The 23,638-nt window shown below is 41.8% G+C and overlaps 1 non-coding gene across 1 annotated transcript; it reads right to left on the bottom strand.

The window, feature by feature from the left end:
• Positions 1–3,027: 3,027 nt before the first annotated feature.
• Trnap-cgg (transfer RNA proline (anticodon CGG)) lies at positions 3,028–3,102 on the bottom strand. The gene has a single exon. It is a non-coding gene; the product is annotated as a tRNA-Pro (tRNA).
• Between the last annotated feature and the right edge of the window lie 20,536 nt (positions 3,103–23,638).

The following is a 23,638-nucleotide window of genomic DNA, read 5'->3' as shown; positions in this document are numbered from 1 at the left end:
ACGCCTTCTCGCAGTTCCCATTGTATTAGTTGGAGTATCATCCACAGAATGGTTAGTACACCACGTGGGTTCCCACAGTCTTCAACTATCTTCTCAAATGAGGCTGTTTCTTGCAAGCGTTGGTGGAGTCGTACAAACGTTCTCGCACGAGGTAACTGCCTTCTAGGGTAGCGTTCAGCATAAAACTGGGATCCACGCATTTTTTTTTTTAACTGGTTTGATGCGGCCCGCCACTAATTCCTATCCTGTGCGCTAACCTCCTCATCTCAGATTAGCACTTGTAACCTACGTCCTCAATTATTTGCTGGATGTATTCCAATCTCTGTCTTCCTCTACAGTTTTTGCCCTCTACAGCTCCCTCTGGTACCATGTAAGTCATTCCCGTCCCTTCTCCTTATCAATGTTTCCCACATGTTCCTTTCGTCTCCGATTCTGTGCAGAACCTCCTCATTCCTTACCTTATCAGTCCACTAAATTTCCAACATTCCTCTGTAGCACCACGTCTCAAATGCTTAGATTCTCTTCTGTTGCGGCTTTCCTGCAGTCCATGTTTCACTACCGCATAATGCTGTACTCGAGACGTACATTCTCAGGAACTTCCTCAAATTAAGGCCGATATTTGATTTTAGAAGACTTCTCTTGGCCAGGTGTGCCCTTTATGCCACTGCTAGTCTGCTTTTCATGTCCACCTTGCTCCATCCGTTATTGGTTATTTTACTGCCTTGGTAGCAGAATTCCTTAACTTCATCTACTTCGTGATCATCAATCCTGATGTTAAGTTCAAAATGGTTTAAATGGCTCTGAGCACTATGGGACTTAACATCTCAGGTCATCAGTCCCCTAGAACTTAGAACTACTTAAACCTAACCAACCTAAGGACATCACACACATCCATGCCTGAGGCAGGATTCGAACCTGCGACCGTAGCTGTCGCGCGGTTCCAGACTGAAGCGCCCAGAACCACTTGGCCACCAGCGTCCGGCCTGATGTTAAGTTTCTCGCTGTTATCAATTCTACTACTTCCCATTACCTTCGTCTTTTTTCGATTTACTCTCAATCCATACTCTGTACTCATTAGTCGGTTCATTCCTTTCAGCACGTCCTGTAATTCTTCCTCACTTTCATTCAGGATAGCAATGTGATCAACGAATCATATCATTCATATCCTTTCACCTTGAATTTTAATTCCACTCCTGAACATTTCTTTTATTTCCATCATTGCTTCCTCGATATACAAATTGAACAGTAGGGGCCAAAGGCTACATCCTTGTCTTATACCCTTTTTAATACGAGCACTTCGTTCTTGGTCGTCCATTCTTGTTATACCCTCTTAGCTGTTGTACATATAGTATATGACCTGTCTCTCCCTATAGCTTATCTCTACTTTATCAGAATTTAGAATATCTTGCTGCATTTTACATTGTCGAACGCTTTTTCCAGGTCGACAAATCCTACGACCGTGTCTTGATTTTTCTGTAGTCTTGCTTCCATTATGACCGCAACTTCAGAATTGCCTCTCTCTTGCCTTTACCTTTTCTAAAGCCAAACTGATTGTCAACTAGCGCATCCTCAATTTTCTTTTCCATTCTTCTTTATATTATTCTTGTAATAAACTTGGATACATGAGGTGTTAAGATGACTGTGCAACAATTCTCTCACATGTCAACTCTTGCCGTCTTCCGAATATTGTGGATGATGCTTTTCCGAAAGTCAGATGGTATGTCGCCAGACTCATACATTCTATACACCAACGTGAATAGTCATTTTGTTGCACTTCTCCCAATGACTTTAGAACTTCTGATGGGATGTTATCTATACCATCTGCCTTATACCTTCGTAAGTCCTCCAAAGATCATTTACATTCTTATTCTAATACTGGATACCCTGTCTCTTCTAAATCGCCTCCTGTTTCTTCTTCTATCACATCAGACGAATCTTTCCCCTCATAGAGGCTTTCAATGTATTCTTTCCACCTTACCGCTCTCTCCTCTGCGTTTAACAGTGGTATTCATCACTCTTGCTTTTAATATCGCCAAAGGTTGTTTTGACTTTCCTGTATGCTGAGTCTGTCCTCCTTACAATCGTTTCTTTTTCCTTGTCTTCACATTTTTCCTGCAGCCATTTCGTCTTAGCTTCCATGCACTTCCAATTTATTTCATTCCTCAGCGACTTGTATTCTGTATTCCTGAGTTTCCTGGAACATTTTTGTACTTCTTCCTTTCATCGATCAATTGAAATACTTCTTCTGTTACCCATGGTTTTATCGCAATCACCTTCTTTGTACCTATGTTTTCCTTCCCAACTTCTGTGATGGCCCTTTTTAGAGATGTCAATTCCTCTTCAGCTGTACTGTCTACTGAACTATTTCTTATTGCTGTATCTATAGCCTTAGATAACTTCAGCCGTATCTCGTCATTCCTTAGTACTTCTGTATCCCACTTAGTTGCCTCTTGATACTTCCTGACTAGTGTCTTAAACTTCAGCCTACCATTCATCACTACCATATTGTGATCTGAGTCTATATCTGCTCATGGGTACACATTACAATCCAGTATCTGATTTCGGAATCTCTGTCTGACCACGTTGTAATGTAATGCATGCATTTCTGTTGTTCTTCACTTTGTGCTACCACAGGTATTATACAAGTACTTTTCAAGATACGATATCCTGTAAACGACTCGCACTAGAGTTCCGCAACGAACACCCTTACATTCTAATTTACCTTATTTACCCGACCTTCAGTTTTTTACGGCAATACGCATCATTCTACTTATAAAATTGTATGTTTGCACAAAAATTACACTTTACAAGTTTTATTACAATCTGTGGTTTGGCCAACAACACAGTCCCTTGACTTCCATTTTGTGAAAACCGCACGTCAATAGGTCTTTCTGCTTCCGCAATATTTGCGGTGCAAGTTTTAGGTGATTAGTACTGTGTGCCCAATAGCAATCATTACAGAATGAATTTTTCACTCTGCATCGGAGTGTGCACTGATTTTGAAACTTCCTGGAAGATCAGAACTGTGTGCCGGACCGAGACTCGAACTCGGGACCTTTGCCTTCCGCGGGCAAGTGCTCTACCAACTGAGCTACCCAAGCACAACTCACGACCTGTCCTCACAATTTTACTTCCGCCAGTACCTCGTCTCCTACCTTCCAAAATTCACAGAAGCTCTCCTACGAAACTTGCGGAACTAGCACTCCTGAAAGAAAGGATACTGCGGTGACATGGCTTAGCCACAGCCTGGGGGATGTTTTCAGAATGAAATTTTCACTCTGCAGCGGAGTGTTTGCTGATTCTGAAACTTCTTGGCAGATTAAAACTGTGTGCCGGACCGAGACTCGAACTCGGGGTCTTTGCCGTAGGCCAACGGAAAAGGTCCCGAGTTCAAATCTCGGTCCGGCACACAGTTTTAATCTGCCAGGAAGTTTCACCCATCATTACAACTGATCGCAGCTAAGCCATACAGAAGAAACCTTAATATTGACACTATCCTTTAAATTTCTGTGACAAAATAATTACTATTTCAGATATCCAAAGATATACGCTGGTACTCTCCGATCACGGCCGCCTGTATTAGAGGCGGAGGACTGAAATGTGGCAACGTTACGTTAAGGCCTACCGCATGGCTGTGGCTGTAAGGTAGCAAACGGAAACAGTTGTTTACGTACTTTCGCGGTGTCTGTTTTATCCGGCATTACAGTGTAATTATGCTATACTGGACTCTACAAAAATTATAGCAAGTAGTCGTGACTACAGGCGAAGATATAACACAATGTAAGTAACAATTCTGTGAAGTTTGTAGTGTTTTTACATGTATATGTGCAAGTGTGCTACGTGATCGACTTTCGTCTACACAATTGCAACAAAAGTTCTACTATATTCTAGATATAATTTGAAAATAAAGTTTTGAATTCATAAGTTTAGTATCAGAATCTTCTCCTAATTTATTTGGTGTTAATATTATGAATATTTCTACACATTTGATTCTATTTGTAGACTTGTGTTTCGTGATGTCCAAGCAGTAGGAGAAACCAGTCCACTCAAATTCTCATTTGCTATTTTTACATAATTGTATTTTGATGTTAGCAATTAATGCATCATTCAATTTGCAGATGCCAGAAAAATGTGTTCCTGGTTGCAACAGCAACTACAAATCCAGCAAGGAAGAGAGTTACATCTCAGTGTTCAGATTCCCTACTGATTCCCTAACAGATTCATGTCTCTGCGGAAGGCCACTTACTGATATCTACAAAAAGCTAGTTTCCATTATGTGTAACATATTGTTAAATAATTATACCAAACTCCAAAATGATCATTTAATATGTTACAAGAAGGAGGGAGTTAATAGAAAATTAAAAACATTACGTAACTGTTGACACATATTATGAAACTTCTTTCTTACCCATAACCTCAGTCCTTAAATGCTCTGATTAGTACTGGTAAGGAGGAGGTGGCCACTATGAAATAAACTTTAATGCACTGATGAATTTCAGTCATGCTTCTTAAGCAAATCCTACAGCAAGGTCCCCAGTTCATTCTGACTCAGAAAGATGTGTAGACTGTGTATGACCTGTGATTTAAAAAAAATCTAACGAACTAATGAACAATACACAAAAAACGTTCGTTAAAATTATTGTTATTATGCCACCCTCATATATAAAGGTGTGAAAGATATGTTGCAGCTGTCAGAAACTTTCATATTAGTTTGTCATTTATATAGGAAGGAACATGGTAATGCATTTCAAATAACAGACTTAAATAATTGCAAGTCTGCAATTAATGTTAGTAGGCACCTCACAAAATTTTTTGCTGAACTTGTATCTCCAAATCTCGGGTACGAAACGTCTTAATATACTGCTATGAAGCACATGTGAGTTATTGAAAAGTTCATCGTTGCAAGGAAACGAGAATAAAATGCGTAATTCCGACATAAAGTCGGCGTAATACTGGGAGAAATTAGCTTTTCTAGGTTACTGTGTTATTTATAGGGACCAAATCTACAAAAAAAGAAAGTGATTGCGTATTTATATCTGACACGTCGTCTGCATTCTACGAAATCTAAACTTCAGTCTCGGCCTAGCTGGTCACGCTAGCCGGCCTACTGACGTCACAGGCTACGACGTTGTCAGCTTGACGACTGCGGCCTCTAATACAGGCGGCCGTGCTCCGATGTATTCTCTGGTACCAGCATCTCTGTAGATCTCTACCTATAAATGGAAAATGATATCACCGACAGTTTCACGTGCACCGAACGTTTTAACAGCGCTAACACTGTACATTTGCTAGACGTGTGTCGTTGTTTCCTAGCCCAAAGGATTTGCCTCAGCACCGCACGCGGTCCGCGCCACCGGACGCCCGCATGATTGATGTGTTTCGGCGCAGAGCTCGTAAGCGGCGCGATGGTTCAGGCGGCGGCCGCGGTCCGTGGCGTCGCTGCTGCGCGCCTGAGCCCCACATAAAAGCCGGCGCAGAATTAATGGCGCCGGCGCGCAAACCCGGCCGGGCTCGATTACCTCGCACGCGGCCCGATATCTCTGTTTCCCCGCCCGGCGACCAGCTGCCCGCCAGTTTCGCAGATCTCCTCTCTCTGTTTGTTTTTCTACTTTTGCGCCCCTGCTTTATAGAAGCCATTTCTCCAGTTGATCGCGCCACCGAATCCATTGACGTATTGCCACGCTGAACCCCATTTCTCCTTCCCGTCCTCACCCAGGCCGGCCAGAAAAATTGGACAGCACTTTATGCCGCTCCTCTGGTAGCAAAGACGTGTCCGAAATGAAACGCGTCTATTGCCCTCCGTCCCTGTGTCACTCATTCGTACACGGATATTTTCAACCGCATTCTCTAACGCTTTCGTCAAACATCGCTGCCCACTTACAAGCATTTGTGATAATTAAGTGCCGGAATGAATTGATCGGAAGATTAATTAAGTACCGGATTTGGTTCCTTCTCTAGATTGTCGGACAGGTGACAAAATGGTAGATATCGAAATAGACGACAGAGGGATAGAGAAACAATTAAAATCGCTCAAAAGAGGAAAGGCCGCTGGACCTGATGGGATACCAGATCGATTTTACACAGAGTACGCGAAGGAACTTGCCCCCCTTCTTGCAGCGGTGTACCGTAGGTCTCTAGAAGAGCGTAGTGTTCCAAAAGATAGGAAAACGGCACAGGTCATCCCCGTTTTCAAGAAGGGACGTCGAACAGATGTGCAGAACTATAGACCTATATCTCTAACGTCGATCAGTTGTAGAATTTTGGAACACGGATTATGTTCGAGTATAATGACTTTTCTGGAGACTAGAAATCTACTCTGTAGGAATCAGCATGGGTTTCGAAAAAGACGGCCGTGTGAAACCCAGATCGCGCTATTCGTCCACGAGACTCAGAGGGCCATAGACACGGGTTCCCAGAAAGGTGCCGTGTTTCTTGACTTCCGCAAGGCGTTCGATTCAGTTCCCCACAGTCGTTTAATGAACAAAGTAAGAGAATGTGGACTATCAGAGCAATTGTGTGATTGGATTGAAGAGTACCTAGATAACAGAACGCAGCACGTCATTCTCAATGGAGAGATGTCTTCCAAAGTAAAAGTGATTTCAGGTGTGCCGCAGGGGAGTGTAGTAGGACCGTTGCTATTCTTCAATATACATAAATGACCTTCTGGATGACATCGGAAGGTCACTGAGGTTTTTTGCGGATGATGCTGTGGTATATCGAGAGGTTGTAAAAATGGAAAGTTGTACTGAAATGCAGGAGGATTTGCAACGAATTGACGCATGGTGCAGGGAATGGCAATTGAATCTCAATGTAGACAAGTGTAATGTGCTGCGAAAACATAGAAAGAAAGATCCCTTATCATTTAGCTACAATATAGCAGGTCAGGAACTGGAAGCAGTTGATCCATAAATTATCTGGGAGAACGCATTAGGAGTGATTTAAAATGGAATGATCATATAAAGTTGATTGTTGGTAAAGCAGATGCCAGACTGAGATTCATTGGAAGAATCCTAAGGAAATGCACGCCGAAAGCAAAGGAAGTAGATTACAGTACGCTTGTTCGCCCACTGCTTGAATACTGCTCAGCAGTGTGGGATCCGTACCAGATAGAGAAGATCCAATGGAGAGCAGCGCGCTTCCTTACAGGATCATTTAGTAATCTTGAAAGCTTTACGGAGATGATAGATAAACTCCAGTGGAAGACTCTGCGGGAGAGACGCTCAGTAGCTCGTTACGGGCTTTTGTTGAAGTTTCGAGAACATACCTTCACCGAGGAGTCAAGCAGTATATTGCTCCCTCCTACGTATATCTCGCGAAGAGACCATGAGGATAAAATCAGAGAGATTAGAGCCCACACAGAAGCATACCGACAATCCTTCTTTCCACGAACAATACGAGACTGGAATAGATGAGAGAACCGATAGAGGTACTCAGGGTACCCTCCGCCACACACCATCAGGTGGCTTGCGGAGTATGGATGTAGATGTAGATGTAATTATCGTGTTATAAAGGTGTTTCACAAGACGATCTCTTCTGCTTGTTTTAAACAACAGTAATATTGTATCTGTTAAATTATATCTGACTTCGCCAATAGCAGTGGACATTAAAGTTCCAATTTAAATTGCCCTAATTAAACATGCCCTCTTTACGAGTAAATAAAACCCAAATGAAAATTATCACGATGTCTGTCTATCCTCACAAGGGAACCTCCACGTCGCACCCCCCCCCCCCAACCTCCGATTTAGTTACAAGTTGGCACAGTGGATAGGCCTCGAAAAACTGAACACAGATCAATCGAGAAAACAGGAAGAGGTTGTGTGGAAATATGAAAAAAATCAGCAAAATATACAAACTGAGTAGTCCATGCGCAAGATACGCAACAACTCAGTTTGTATATTTTGCTTATTTTTTTCATAGTTCCACACAACTTCTTCCTGTTTTCTCGATTGATATGTGTTCAGTTTTTCAAGGCCTATCCACTATGCCAACTTATAACTAAAGCTGAGTGGGGTGCGATGGGGAGGTTCCCTTGTCAGAAATAATACATCGCAGGCATGTAAGCGTCAGGCAGTGGAATTCCTCTTGGAATATGAAATGATCTACTGTTAATTATGTTGACATAGTAATGAGACGTTGAAGCTGTTGAAGCTGTTGTTGCCGTGTAGGTCTAGAAGCAAACCTACAGCCCATGATATGAAAATAATTTACTAATGCTAAGATACGCTTAACATCTGAATAAACTGCTCGGAGCAGTAGTGATCCCAATTCAAGTACGGATCTTTGTAATTACGTCAGCGTAAGACATCAGTGCAAGCATTGCGACTATTCCATGCTGTTCTTTTGCAAAAGTGATTTAATGATTTTTAATTAAACTGACAAAAATAACGAAATAGCAATAAAGACATCACATTTTTATTTTAACTTCATTGTTCTTAGCCGAATAGTGTAGCCGAGCGGTTTAGGGCGCCACGTCACGGTTTACGCGGGCATGGGTGTGTATGTTGTTCTTAGCAAAAGTTAGTTTAAGTTAATTTAAGTAATGTGTAAGTCTAGGGACCGATGACTAAAGCAATTTGCACCCTTAGGACTTCACGCACATTTGAACATTGTTCTCACTTGATCCTAAAAAGCGCAGGCATTTGAGACAGAATAATAACCTGAATGTTATATGATTTACATCGTGCTATCAGCTCGATTTGGTGGGAATTGAAGGAGATGGGACCTGGATAAACTGAAAGAACCAGAGGTTGCACAGAGTTTCAGGGAAAGCATAAGGGAACAATTGACAGGAATGGGGGAAATAAATACAGTAGCAGAAGAATGGGTAGCTTTGAGGGATGAAATAGTGAAGGCAGCAGAGGATCAAATAGGTAAAAAGGCAGGGGCTAGTAGAAACCGTTGGGTAATAGAAGAAATATTGAATTTAATTGATGAAAGGAGAAAAAATAAAAATGCAGTAAATGAAGCAGGCAAAAAGGAATACAAACGTCTCAAAAATGAGATCGACAGGAAGTGCAAAATGCCTAAGCAGGGATGGCTGGAGGACATATGTAAGGATGTAGAGGCTTATCTCACTAGGGGTAAGGTAGATACTGCCTGCAGGAAAATTAAAGAGACCTTTGGAGAACGGAGAACCACTTGCAAGAATATCAAGAGCTTTGATGGAAACCCAGTTCTAAGCAGAGAAGGGGAAGTAGAAAGGTGGAAGGTGTATATAAAGGATCTATACAAGTGTGATGACTGAGGACAATATTATGGAAATGGAAGAGGATGGAGATGAAGATGAAATGGGAGATATGATACTGCGTGAAGAGTTTGACAGAGCACTGAAGGACCTGAGGCGAAACACGGCCCCCGGAGTAGACAACATTGCATTAGAACTAATGACAGCCTTGGGAGAGCCAGTCCTGACAAAACTCTACCATCTGGTGAGCAAGATGTATGAGACAGGCGAAATACCCTCAGACTTCAAGAAGAATATAATAATTCCAATCCCAAAGAAAGCAGGTGTTGACAGATGTGAAAATTACCGAACTATCAGTTTAATAAGTCACTGCTGCAAAATACTAACGGGAATTCTTTACAGACGAATGGAAAAACTGATAGAAGGCGACCTCGGGGAAGATCAGTTTGGATTAAGGAAAGGCAAACCTACGTTTCTAGCATTTGTAGACTTAGAGAAACCTTTTGACAATGTTGATTGATATACTCTCTTTCAAATTCTGAAGGTGGCAGGGGTAAAATACAGGGAGCGAAAGGCTATTTACAATTTCTACAGAAACGAGATGGCAGTTATAAGAGTCGAGGGGTATGAAAAGGAAGCAGTGGTTGGGAAGGGAGTGAAACAGCGTTGTAGCCTATACCCGATGTTATTCAATCTGTATATTGAGCAAGCAATAAAGGAAACAAAAGAAAATTTCGGAGTAGGTATTAAAATCCATGGAGAAGAAATAAAAACTTTGAGGTTCGCCAATGACATTGTAATTCTGTCAGAGACAGTAAAGGACTTGGAAGAGAAGCTGAACGGAATAGACTGTGTCTTGAAAGGAGGGTGTAAGATGAACATCAACAAAGGCAAAACGAAAGTAATGGAATGTAGTCGAATTAAATCGGGTGATGCTGAGGGAATTAGATTTGGAAATGAGACACTTGAAGTAGGAAATGAGTTTTAGTATTTGGGGAGCAAAATAACTGATGACAGTCGAAGTAGATTGAATATAAAACGTGGAATGGCAATGGCAAGGAAAGCGTTTCTGAAGAAGAGAATTTTGTTAACATCGAGTATAGATGTAAGTTTCAGGAAGTCGTTTCTGAAAGTATTTGTATGGAATGTAGCCATGTATGGAAGTGAAACATGGACGATAAATAGTTTAGACAAGAAGAGAATAGAAGCTTTCGAAATGTGGTGCTACAAAAAAATGCTGAAGATTAGATGGGTATATCACATAACTAATGAGGAGGTATTGAATAGAACTGGGGAGAAGAGGAGTTTGTGGCACAACTTGACTAGGAGAAGGGATCGATTGGTAGGACATGTTCTGAGCCATCGAGGGATCACCAATTTAGTATTGGAGGGCACCGTGGAGGGTAAAAATCGTAGAGGGAGACCAAGAGATGAATACACCTAGCATATTCAGAAGGATGTAGGTTGCAGTAGGTACTTGGAGATGAAGAAGCTTGCACAGGATAGAGTAGCGTGGAGAGCTGCGTCAAACCAGTCTCAGGACTGAAGACCACAACAACAACAACATCAGCACAAACAAACATAGACCTGCTCCGTAAAATTGATTTGAAAAAAAAAAAACTATAAAATGTAAAACACTTTGTTGAATGAGATAACGGTTTGTTAAACCCAATCCGGAATCAGACGCTACAAATGAGGATCTGCGTCTCAGTGACTGTAACTGCGACTGTCACTCAGTCGACAACATTGTGTAAGTAACCACACGGTTCCAATATAGCTCGGCAGGTCGTAAAATGAAGAAAAACATTACTTTGTATTGCAGAAAAGACGCACAGCAACAAGCTGTATGCTTCTCATAATCATTTCGTCAATACAAGCCAATTGCTGCTTTCATACATGACTCCATATTCTCGTTCTCAATATAAACTGGTCAGCCAGAACATTATGACTAGCGATCTATTATCGGTATAAACTCGTCCAGGCGATAGCAAAGTCACCCGGCGAGGAATGACTGCTAGTCAGACACACGCGCCCTGCATGTAGTATCAGTGAGAATGCTGTCCGTGTGTAGGATGGAGAAGGCGCGCAAACTATCTGCGTTTGACCGAGGCCAGATTGTGACCGTCTGGACGCTTGGCACGAGCAGTTTGGAAACAGGAAGACATGTCGGGTATTTGAGGAGCGCAGTGGTGTCTTCAACAGGAGGCGAAACCAAGGTGAAATCATGTCCAGACATAGTGGGATTGGGGGACCACCCCTCATTACAGATGTCGGATATCGTAGGCTTGGCACACTGGTAAAACAGGACAGGCGGTGAATGTGGCAGAAGTAACATCAGACATTGATTCCGGACAGAGAACAAGTTGTCTTAACACATAGTGCACAGAACACTCGTAACGATGAGCACACGCAGCCGACGACACATGCATGTGCCAATGTTAACACCACATCAGCCACTACGACTGAAATGGGCACATGAGCATCGGCACTGGACGTTGGCGCAGTGGTAGAACATCGCATGGTCTGATGAATCCTGATACCTCCTTCCTCATTCCGATGGGAGGCCGTGAATTAGTCCTCTTCCCGGCGAACAGCTCATTGACCCATGTACTGGAGGTCGCAGCGGCTCCATTATGCCATGGGTAGAATGGAGCTCCTGCAAGGCACACGGGAGCCAAGGAGTATCATACGCTGGTAGCAGACCACGTACAGCCCTGCTTGACAATTGTGTTTCACGATGGCAGTCGCATTTTTCCAGAAAGATAATGCGCCATGTTACAGGGCCAGGAGTGTGATGGAGTGGCTCCAGAAATACAGTGGAGAGTTCGAATTGGCGTGCTGGCGCCCAATTCGACACATCTGAACGTGATCGACCACAGTTGCTTTGTTGTTGAACGTGGCGTCAGAGCTCATCGCCCCCCTCTCCGGAATTTCCTGGAATTAGGTGACTTGTGTGTGCAGATGTGGTGCCAACTGCCTCCAGTTACCTGTCAAGGCCTCACTGCTGCCATGCTAGAAGCGTCGTCGCTGTTATCCGTGCCAAAGTTCGACAGACCGGCTATTAGGTGGTCATAATATTCTGGCCGATCAGTGTATGTTAAAAGAGTAACGTTCGTTAGCACTCAGTACCAGACAAGAGCGAAACAAAACTTCACTCCGGAGCAGCCCGAACAGAACAAACGGAAACCAAACGCTTTGTTCCTCTTCCAAGGCGGCAAGCCACTTTTGGTGTTGACGCCCTCGTTGTACACTAACCAAAGCTCTCCTTGCCTTAAAGACAGCCAGATACACTCGTGAAGCAGCAGAAAGCAACAAAACTTCACTCTGGAGCAGCCCAAACGGAACAAACGGAAACCAAACGCTTTGTTCCTCTTCCAAGGCGGCAAGCCACTTTTGGTGTTGACGCCCTCGCTGTACACTAACCAAAGCTCTTCTTGCCTCAAAGACAGCCAGATACACTCGTGAAGCCGCAGAAAGCACGAAAATCCAAAGCGATTCTGGTCGTATGTGAAGTATGTTAGCGGCAAGAAACAATCATTGCCTTCCGTGCACAGTAGCAATGGAGATACTATCGAAGACAGTGCTGCCAGAGCAGAGTTACTAAACACAGCTTTCCGAAATGACTTCACAAAAAGAGACGAAGTAAATATTTCAGAATTCGAATGGAGAACAGCTGCCACCATGAGTAACGTGCAAGTAAATATCCTCGGAGTAGTGAAGCAACTTAAATCACTTAATAAAAGCAAGTCTTCTGGTCCTGACTGTGTACCAATTAGGTTCCTCTCGGAGTATGCTGATGCATTAGCTCCGTACTTAACAACCATATACATCCGTTCGCTCGACGAAAGATCCTTACCCAAAGACTGGAATTGACACATACTCAACATGAGATCAGAAAACATCGTTCTTTGCGAAACACATATAGCTCTTTATTCATATGAAGTGTTGAGTGCTATTGACAAGTGGTTTCAGATCAGTTCCGTATTTCTGGATTTCCCGAAGGCTTTTGACACTGTACCACACAAGCGGCTCGCAGTGAAATTGCGTGCTTATGGAATACCGTCTCAGTTATCTGACTCGATCTGTGATTCCCTGTCAGAGGTGTCACGGTTCGTAGTAAGTGACGGAAAGTTATCGAGTAAAACAGAAGTGATTTCTGGCGTTCCGCAAGGTAGTGTTATAGGCCCTTTACTGTTCCTTATCTATATAACCGTTTTGGGAGACAATCTGAGCAGCCGTCTTCGGTTGTTTGCAGATGACGGCTAATAAAGTCATCAGAAGATTAAAAAAACCTGCAAAACGATGTAGAAGAAATATCGGAATGGTGCGGAAAGTTGCAGTTGACCCTAAATAACGAATAGTGTGAAGTCATCCAGATGAGTGCTAAAAGGAACTCGTTAAACTTTGGTTACACGATAAATCAGTCTAATGTAAAAGCTGTAAATTCAACTAAATACCTAGGTATTACAATTAGGAACAACTGAAATTGAAAGGAACACATAGAAAATGTTGTGGGGAAGGCTAACCAAAGACTGCGTTTCATTGGCAGGACACTTAGAAAATGTAAAGACCTACGAAGGAGACTGTCTACACTGCGCTTGTCCGTCCTCTTTTAGAATACTATTACGCGGTTTGGGATCCTTACCAGATAGGACTGACGGAGTACATGCAAAAAGTTCAAAGAAAGGCAGCACGTCTTGTATTATCGCGAAATATGGGAGAGAGTGTCACAGAAATGATACAGGATTTGGGCTGGAAATCATCACAAGAAAGGCGTTTTTCGTTGCGACGGAATCTTCTCACGAAATTCCAGTCACCAACTTTCTTTTCCGAATGCGAAACTATTTTGTTGACACCGACCTACATAGGGAGGAACGATCACCACGATAAAATAAGGGAAATCAGAGCTCATACGGAAATATATAGGTGTTCGTTCTTTCCGCGCGCTATACGAGATTGGAATAATAGAGATTTGCGAAGGTGGTTCGATGAACCCTCTGTCAGGTTTAAGTAGTTCTAAGTTCTAGGGGACTTATAACCACAGCAGTTGAGTCCCATAGTGCTCAGAGCCATTTGAACCATTTTTAAGAGAAGACTCGTCTCAGCTCAGCCGTAGATACTCGACAGTTACTGAGAGTTTTCGAAATACTGTATGTACCTTTCAGTGAGCATTTTTGTGTGTGGTCGAAGTTTTACCAGGCTATATTACTTGGCAGTAAGACATCGTAGGAAAGTTACTTTCGTCCTTAAACTTTACACACGAGTATATATTTGCGAATTCTTGTAGCATTTAAATATGGTGCACGTTCATCTGCAGTGGTACAGAATTTTCTATTATACAGGCTGTGACAGCTGTTAAATGCACATGTTTTTATATGTGGTACCTTAATATGTACACGCATCAGTGTGCTGGTTGGTTGTTTCCTCTTCATCAAACAGTCTTCCCAAAAACAAGTCACAAAATTTACAATCTGATGTTTCTCGACCGCGCCTGTCTGTATAGGCTAACTGTTTTGCATCCACGCATCCTAACTTCAGCATCTGACCTGCTGCCCAGGGTAAGATTAGCATTAATGGTTTGCTCTTGCGCTTTGTACTTTGAGATACTCATCACCTAAAAACTCATGACTTGTAATGGTTGTAATTACTAGTCTGTAAATGCTGTAAGTGCTGATGCAGTGTTGTTCAATAAACCGTCCTTAGTGACCACCTTCTACCTTTTACATCCTATATATTTTCTTCATCTTTTACTGCATATGATGATTTTTTCCAGTGCTTGAGAGGGCTGTTTTATTCTTATGTACGCTTATCCAGATTTAATGTCGAATTGTATCTTGCTTTATGCACTGCGCTAGTCATCTAAGAGCGTCATATAGTGCCCACTTGTATATGACCAACCATAAAAGAGCATTTGAACTGAACATTTTTGAAGATGACTGTCAACAGCCGTCAAGTAATGTATAAAATGCACATCTGACCATCAGCTGCTTTAATTTTAAACCCACTGCTCTGTATACATTTAGCATTTGTTATGTTTGCTTCTAGAAGTTCTGTGTCATATATTGACGTCTATGACATGCGCTACACGTTATTTAAGTGATGACAAATGTAATGTGGTGGTTTAAACCATTTCAAGCCTTATCCGTGAAGATGGCTCAAGACTGAGACCGGTTGATATTTTGGTTTAAACTAAAAGCAGCTGATGGTCAAACATACATTTTATACAGCATTTACGTTTTCGTTGATGAAGCAAGAGATTCAGTCATGTTGGCTGGTGTTTGTCTACAAATGAGAACTCGTCATGCTATGTTATTCTACAGCCATTGTGGAATCTTGGTAATTTTTGTGGTCTATGTCAGTAATTGTTTCAGTCCGAGTGAGTGGAATAACCTATTCAGAAAACTTTGGAATCTTTCAAAATTTTACGATTTTGTTTATTCCAATTTCAGTTTGTAGGTCTAATTTAATTAGAAACGTGTCAGGTTCCCCCCATTTTTAATTTCGATTGTAAACTTCTGATCAAATTTGGAAGAAACGTTATTTGTATTATTAAATATTTTATATGAACGTGATCATTTCAGGGAAAAGTAGAGTAATCTTATGGAGGCTCCTGTTTCGTTGCAACCCACGATAAAAGAAACAGAGTGACGATTTGTTTTATTGGAGACTAAAATGATTCGGTGAACTTCTGTCTTGATACTTCATAATCATGAAATGTTGACAAGTACCTCCTGCAAGTAAAGAAACAATAGGAAACTGTGGCCTTGAATTGAAATTCGATTGTTAACGGCGTACTGGAAAACCGAGACAACCTCCATAAAGACCTCTACATACCAGTCCTCCACTCCGATCAAGCACAAGATCGCATCAAATGGAGCCAAAAAGGATTGCGGGAAGTAGTTGATCACTGTGCGTAAAGGAAATGGTTGTGGAAGGAAGAGGTTGAACTCACGACCTAGAGTCCGCAGCTCGTGGTCTAGCGGGTAGCGTTGCTGCCTCTGGATCACGGGGTTCGATTCCCGGCCGGGTTGGGGATTTTCTCTGCCCGGGGACTGGGTGTTTGTGTTGACCTCATTATTTCATCGTCATCATCATTTGTGAGAGTGACTAGATCGAATTGTGAAACGAAAATAGACTGTGTAAAAACTGGGACTTTGTACAGGCGTTGATGACCGCGCAGTTGAGGGCCCCACAAGCCAAACATGATGACGTAGATACGCACTGTTGAATGAGGCCATGGCCGATTTCAACAAAATCATCGCAACAGATGACCGCTGTACGTTTTAGCATTTTAAAAATGCTATTGCTGTGTAGTTCTCTTGTTGCTTTCAAGTAATGTACCAACTTTCGCTCGTTTCTTCAGACTATTTGACTTACACAATAGGATTCCAGATGGAGGGAATTTAATCTCCAGTTCTCCCAAGCTCTAGTCTTGTACCATTGAAAGGCTCATGTTCCTTAGTTCGAACGTCACTTCTTAAAAAAAAAAAATGGTTGAAATGGCTCTGAGCACTATGGAACTCAACATCTGAGGTCATCAGTCCCCTAGAACTTAGAACTACTTAAACCTAACTAACCTAAGGACATCACACACATCCATGCCCGAGGCAGGATTCGAACCTGCGACCGTAGTGGTCGCGCGGTTCCAGACTGAAGCGCTTAGAACCGCTCGGCCACACCGGTCGGCCGTCACTTCTCAACTTGTAGGCTCTGTGTCGCCAGAATTAACTCTTCCACAGATACAGTTCATTTCTTTATGTATTTGGTCACACTCTGTCCCCGTACCTATGAATCATTAACGAACAGACGTGGTTGTTGATTTCAGACACAAACTGTCGTACCTGGCATACACATGAAACAGCTCAGATCTGCCATGTCTTTCTTCAGTGGTCAATAATCAAGGATAAATGTTAGATGTAATCTGACTGGGAATGTCAACCTACAAACTAGGTGTGACTAAATAAAAAAAGAATGAAAATATATTTGGGGAAGAGTTATTTCTGAGAGTTTCCTCAACTATGGAAACGTAATAAAATTCTCTTCTAAAATATGGAGTACACTATGGAGTATGTTTTTGTTGTATATCTGCGTGTGGTCTTGAAAATTTTTGGTTCTTCATAGTTATTGCAATAAGACTTCTTTGTGCCCTTATATCATCGATAAAGTAATTGTAGTGTCGCCTGTAGCATTTTTGATATCAATCTTCTTTTATTTCACACTACTGCCGTACTCATTATCACATTTATGAACAGTTTCAGTCGTCATAGATCATCTTTGGATCAGTTGAAATAAATAAGACTCGCTAAGTTTGAGAGTACCTACGTAACGCATATATGACAAATCAAAGTATACGACACGAATGTAGTTGCTGTGCAATCAGTTGATTTCGTGTTCTGTACAACGGGGCCACGGGTAATTGAGCTACACAAATAACGATAACTAAACTTTAAAAGAATTTTTGTGGAATGGCTGGGTTGGTGATTTGAAAGGTCGTCCTTCATGTGCTGTGTATCAAGATCAGAAGTCATTATATTTAAAGCAAAATAATTAGAAAGAAAACACAGTGAACGATATATGAAGTTAAAAACAGAACAGAGGTGAATCTGGCAGTTCACAGAGTCAATATTAGGTCGTATTACAATGAATGTAGGTGCGACAGACGAGGAGGCAGAAAAAATCGGTAGGTATTTAAAATAATATTTGAATGGTGTGAGAAGTTCGACATATACATGACTAGATGCAAAACTCAATTGAACAAACGCATAGGCACAAATAACATAATTACATCAAGTGCAATCCTAAATCCCGCGAAACAGGAGACACAAAACGTAGAACGGGATGCGGAAGTAAGTAATAAATCGGCTTTATTAAGATAGTGGACGAACTTCAAACAGTCATGGATCACTTGAGTGATCCAGACAGACTTCTCAAGGAAAAACCGAGTTTCAGATGCACAGCTTCTTCGTACTTTATTACTGTTTTACAGGCGTCTACCGCTACACTTGCCAATGTGGGCATACCGACTACGCTGCGCTGGCACTGTCACATATCGTACTGTGCTTACCAGCTATGGTAAACGACGCCCTCTGGTGGAAGTCAAACAGTTCTGTAAAGAAGTACCCTCAATGACAAGATTTCATTGAGGGTACGAACTATAACAATTTTTTTAATCTAATTTTAACTTTGCATACAATCTTTAATTTTATCTTTGTCGTCTTTCAGATTTTATAATAACTCTATCATCTTGGTATCCTACATGTAGATGACAGCACTTCCCAATGTTCTTTCCTCCACCGCTTTATAAGTCGTGCCGTTGTATCGTTCTTGTTATGAACACGTCCCACCTTCCTTCCTACACATTGTATGCAGCTCGTGGTCTCTCGGTCGTGTTCTCGCTTCCCGAGCATGCGGTCCCGGGTTCGATTTCCGACGGGGTCAGGGACTTTTACCTGCCTCGAAATGATGACTGGGTGTTCGTTTATTCGTCATCATTTTATCATCATTCATGAAAGTGGCGAGACTGGGCTGAGCAAAGGTTGGGAATTTGTACGGGCGCTGATAACCACGCAGTTAAACGCCCCACAAACCAAACATCAACATCATCCTTCCGACACTCTGTGTCTTTTCCCAGCATGATTTCAGTCGCTTTCCCATCCTAGATCATGAACTCATTCTTGAAATCTACCGTTTCTTCCAACAATAAATCACCCATCTCATCCCACAAAAAGCTATCCACTCCACATTTGTTTGCGCAGCAGGAATTGCACTAGTATGATCACGCAGGGTCCCTCGAAAATAAATGCGAACATTTTTCTTTCTCAAAAATCCAGATGTTATTGTTGAGTACATAGTTCCACGTAGTCAGCACGTACTGAACTTTCCCAACAGAGCGGGCCCCACTCAGCACAACAGCGCAGGCGCAGCGCTCATCCCTCTCCGCACTACGAGATGGCGCTGTCTTAGAGACGGACCAAATTCTGCTTCCGCCGATCCGCGTATTAGTATGTAGCGCAGCCAATGAGGTTGCTGCTAACGTAGAACCTTTTCTCCTCGCAGATCACACTCGCGCAGTGATACCTGAACGCGAGAGATATTATAACGAGTGTACAGACCTCCGCTTAGTCAGTCGGCATTTGTCTGCACCAGTCTGTACAAGTCTACATCAGTGTGCATTAGTCTATTGTCAAGTTTCAGTCCGCGCCTAATAAGATTACCATATTCCTGTACATAGCCATGAAGATAAATGACTAGACACTTTGTTAAGTATCAGAAATATGTGAGAATAATATTAACGTACCAAGACCAAAGGAACTTCAGATAGTCAATTGTAAACAGCATCCAGAACCAAGTTAAGTTATTTGTATGCTTGTTATTATTTAATAAATGTGTGTGAAAATTAATCAAGTTCTGTTTAAAGTTGGTCACCGTCAATTTCTACTCTAGCGTGCAAGTGGCATTTCTATCATCTGACCTAACGGCAGAAGATAAACACGCCACTATAAGACCATGAGACATATTGCAGACACTCGCCTACTTCGTTAGAGCGACAAGTCAAATAATCTGATGGTGTGTGTGTACCGATGGTCTTACAGTACGCACACCACAGTTATTCTACAAAAAAATGTTTCAAATGGCTATGAGCTCTATGGGACATAACATCTGAGGTCATCAGTCCCCTAGAACTTACAACTACTTAAACCTAACTAACCTAAGGACATCACACACATCCATGCCCGAGGCAGGATTCGAACCTGCGACCGTAGCGGTCACGCGGTTCCAGACTGATGCGCCTATAACCGCTCGGTCACAACAGCCGGCACAGTGCGGAAAATTTTCGAGTAAATACCTACACCCGTTAATTAGGAATCCATACAATGGTAAGCTTCTCAGAATAAAAACCCTCGGAAATAATACAGCCTGCGTGATTTACGAGGTAAGGCTTCCTCGTTCCTCTCTGCTGCGTCCAAGATTTTCAGCGATTCCGAAGTATTTTCCAGTTATCCTTTTGGCCCCACTGCAATACCAGCCGGCCGCCTCTGTATTGTGCTTCAGCGCTCAGGTGCCCCGACCGTCCGTCTTGGGTTACTTCCTGTGTTAAGCAGGACCAACTCACCTGTACGGGCTTTACCACCCAGGGCCTGAGTTACGCCTGCCGTTTCATTTCCACTGGCATTCCAACCTTTACTAGTATACGCAATAATACATTACGCCGTTTTGATAATAAAGACATTCTACCAACTTTCATGCAATAAGCGTTAACAACTATTTACAAGTTATACATAACCGTGTCAGTCTTCTTTAAATATTTATATATACGATGTAAAAGCTACCAAATGATACCTAATTCCACTTGTAAATCACGGCGAAGTATGTAGATGAGTGCTTGTCGGGTGCGAAATTATAGCCACCTCACAGACTTACCACTGCACAGATTTCTGAATCTAAGCAGTGTATTCACAACCTGAGTTTGAATACAATTTTTATTTGTCCAGGTCGCTAGTTGATAACTTGAAATTACGAGTTTCTATTGTGCTAGAAATCAACTAGAAAGTGTAACACGTCGTATGTTGTATCTTCAAGCACTGAGATAAAACTGATGTCGAAGTATCTATGCTTATATATTCTTCAGGTAAGCTAGAAACTATCAGATCCATAATGTTTTTTACTTATTTTTACAGATCTGAAAATGTTCTGTAAAGAACGAAACCACTCCTCATTGCGAAAATAAACGCAACAGTAGACTTCAGTAAACACACATGATAATAATTTAGTATGTCAAGCTTTCTGTCAATTTTTACAATAATTGTTAAAAGGACTGTCTTAAGTGGCGAAGGAAGTTTTATTTATTCGCTAATGATTAGTTTCGGAAGACTCGTCCATTGTCAATTCATCCACGTACGTAAGTTCTACGTTACAATCAGACGTGCATTGCAGGCCACTTTACCTTTTGACACGTAGCGATGCTTGTGTCGGCGTTACGCTGTACAATTGCCACGTTGACATGTTTTGTCGGCTGTAATGCACGTCTGATTTTAATGGGAAACTTACGTACGTGGATGATTTGATAATGGACGAATCTTCCGTAAGTGGTCATCAATGAATAAACATAATTTTCTATGGAACTTAAAGTGGTTCCTCGTACAATTACTCTGATCACATAGAAGTTGCTGACCTGTTCAACGCCAGCATACTGGAGATACAGAAATTGTCATTTTCCTTCGTTTGGTCACAGTGTACTTGGAAAGAGAAAAGTCAGGATGGCTTCACACGAGGCTGTCGTAGTTCAGAAGTGAGAATCCAGAAATATAATCTCTAACATACCATGCTCCATAGGAAGATTAGAGATAACGTATGAAGATCTCACAATTCAAATGAGCAATTAGATGTTGCGTCGAACAAAAACGTTGTGAGTAGTGCGTGTCTCCAAACATATGAAAAGAGACGAATGAGAGAAAAGAAATGTCAGCAGGAATTTATATAGATTTGTACAAGAGACGGAAGTGTTACACGAATAGTATTGTGCCACGTTGACAAGTTTTGTGGCCAGTAATGCACGTCTCGCTGTAACGCAAAACTTACGTACATGGATGATTTGAATGGAGGAGCGATCCGAAACTTGTCATCGCTGAGTAAATAAATGAACGAATAAAACTTTCTACACAATTTAACGAATAGAATACCGGCGGATTAAGAAATTACATAATGTAATAGCGAAGAAATGAAGGTGAGTCGAAGAGTACAAGAGAGGATAGATGCAGGCGATGTGAGAAATCTCTGAAAGGAAATCACAGAAAACCTACTTAAATTTCGCCAGTTATTTCACAAACTAGTAGTATGATGTAACTCCTGGTGGATCTTAATAGCCGGCCAGGGTGGCCGAGCGGTTCCGACCAGCATCACAAGCTACTACGCATGAATAATTATTATGATACATACGCCAACTTCCTCAGAAGAACAGTCATGTGAACTCCATTTTCGATGATGCGATTCAGAACATGAAGAAACGAGAGACAATTTGATCTTTGAAAAACAAATACGATCAAGTGACGAACATCACTATCTGGTTTAGACTTGGATTTTTTTCTAAAATGCCAAGGAACCTGTAATTAATTTTAGTTTGTTTTATTACTTTCAAATGTCAGTTGAAAATTATGTACTACTGTGGAATGTTATGACTAATAATAAAAAAAAAGCGGTTCTAGGTGCTTCAGTCTGGAACCGCGCGACCGCTACGGTTGCAGGTTCGAATCCTGCCTCGGGCATGGATATGTGTGATGTCCTTAGGTTACTTAGGTGTAAGTAGTTCTAAGTTCTAAGGAACTGATGACCTCAGATGTTGAGTCCCATAGTGCTCAAAGCCATTTGAATCATTTTCGGAACGTACTACCGGTCTTTTACACCTTATGAAACGTCTACTGTGTTAACGAAATATAATGTGGAAAAGAAATTTGTGAAGTTAAAAGCGCCAAAGGCAGAAACTCCTACATTGAAATCGTCTATATTAGATCAATTTAAAATAACTGCAGTGAATAATAAGTCTAATCCTACGAACCGCGTCGAAGAATGATCAATGAAACTTATCGGTTTCAGTTGTCATGCTATCGTATAAACAAAGTAAAAAGAAGTCTGTGATTTTAAAGTTCTAGTAAAGAGACGATATACCGTTTCGAAATAAATCAAAAATACCTATGTTAATGTGATGTACTGCGTAAATTATGCTCTAAGAACTGTGCCCGTAGAGGATATATTATTGCCACATTTAACTTCTAGGCGGAATTTGTTGAATGGGACAACGAAAATACTCTTCTCACGTCTTAATATGTAAACGTCTGTATTTCGTTCTGTGTTCACTCGCGTCAAGTACACATTGTTTCCAAATTCCACCTATGTACCCGTGTTTGTGTTTGCGTGATACGTGAATCAGCTCATCCTCTGTGCCGTAATTTGATACGTTTCTGTATTTTATAGAACATTGTAGTACTTTCAACGCGACATAAAAAGAGAAAAAAATAAGCGCTACAGAGCCGGAGGAGCAAATGACAGTTTTACTGTTTTCAGCACATTGAAAAGCTTGTCGGATAGCAGCAAAGCGTTCGTGCGAGGACAAGCACAATGGACGCACCTCTGTTCCAGCGACAGAATTTCAGTGGTTCCATCTATACAGATCTGCAGTTATGAATCCACTTAACTGAGTCATTGTTACGTTTTCCGTTTTAATTAAAGCCGTCGCCCTGAATAAAGAGATGTGTAACGGCAGGGACGATGAAAAGAGGGGTTCAGTGCAATGTATCTCTCGCGAATGTGGGTCACCACAAGCCTTTCCTCTATTCTCTACTCTCTCTCTCTCTCTCTCCGTCTCTCTGACTCTCTCTCCATTCATGTCGCGTTCTAGCCGCAGAAGGGTGGCTTAAAATACACTGCAGTCTCAAATGCAATTTCAGTGGTTGTTGGAGA

The sequence above is a fragment of the Schistocerca cancellata genome, chromosome 7 (genome assembly GCF_023864275.1).
Source record: "Schistocerca cancellata isolate TAMUIC-IGC-003103 chromosome 7, iqSchCanc2.1, whole genome shotgun sequence".
In the NCBI taxonomy this organism is placed as follows: Eukaryota; Metazoa; Arthropoda; class Insecta; order Orthoptera; family Acrididae; genus Schistocerca; species Schistocerca cancellata.
Note: the sequence above shows the minus strand (reverse complement) of the source record. Positions and strands in the feature narration are given on the sequence as shown.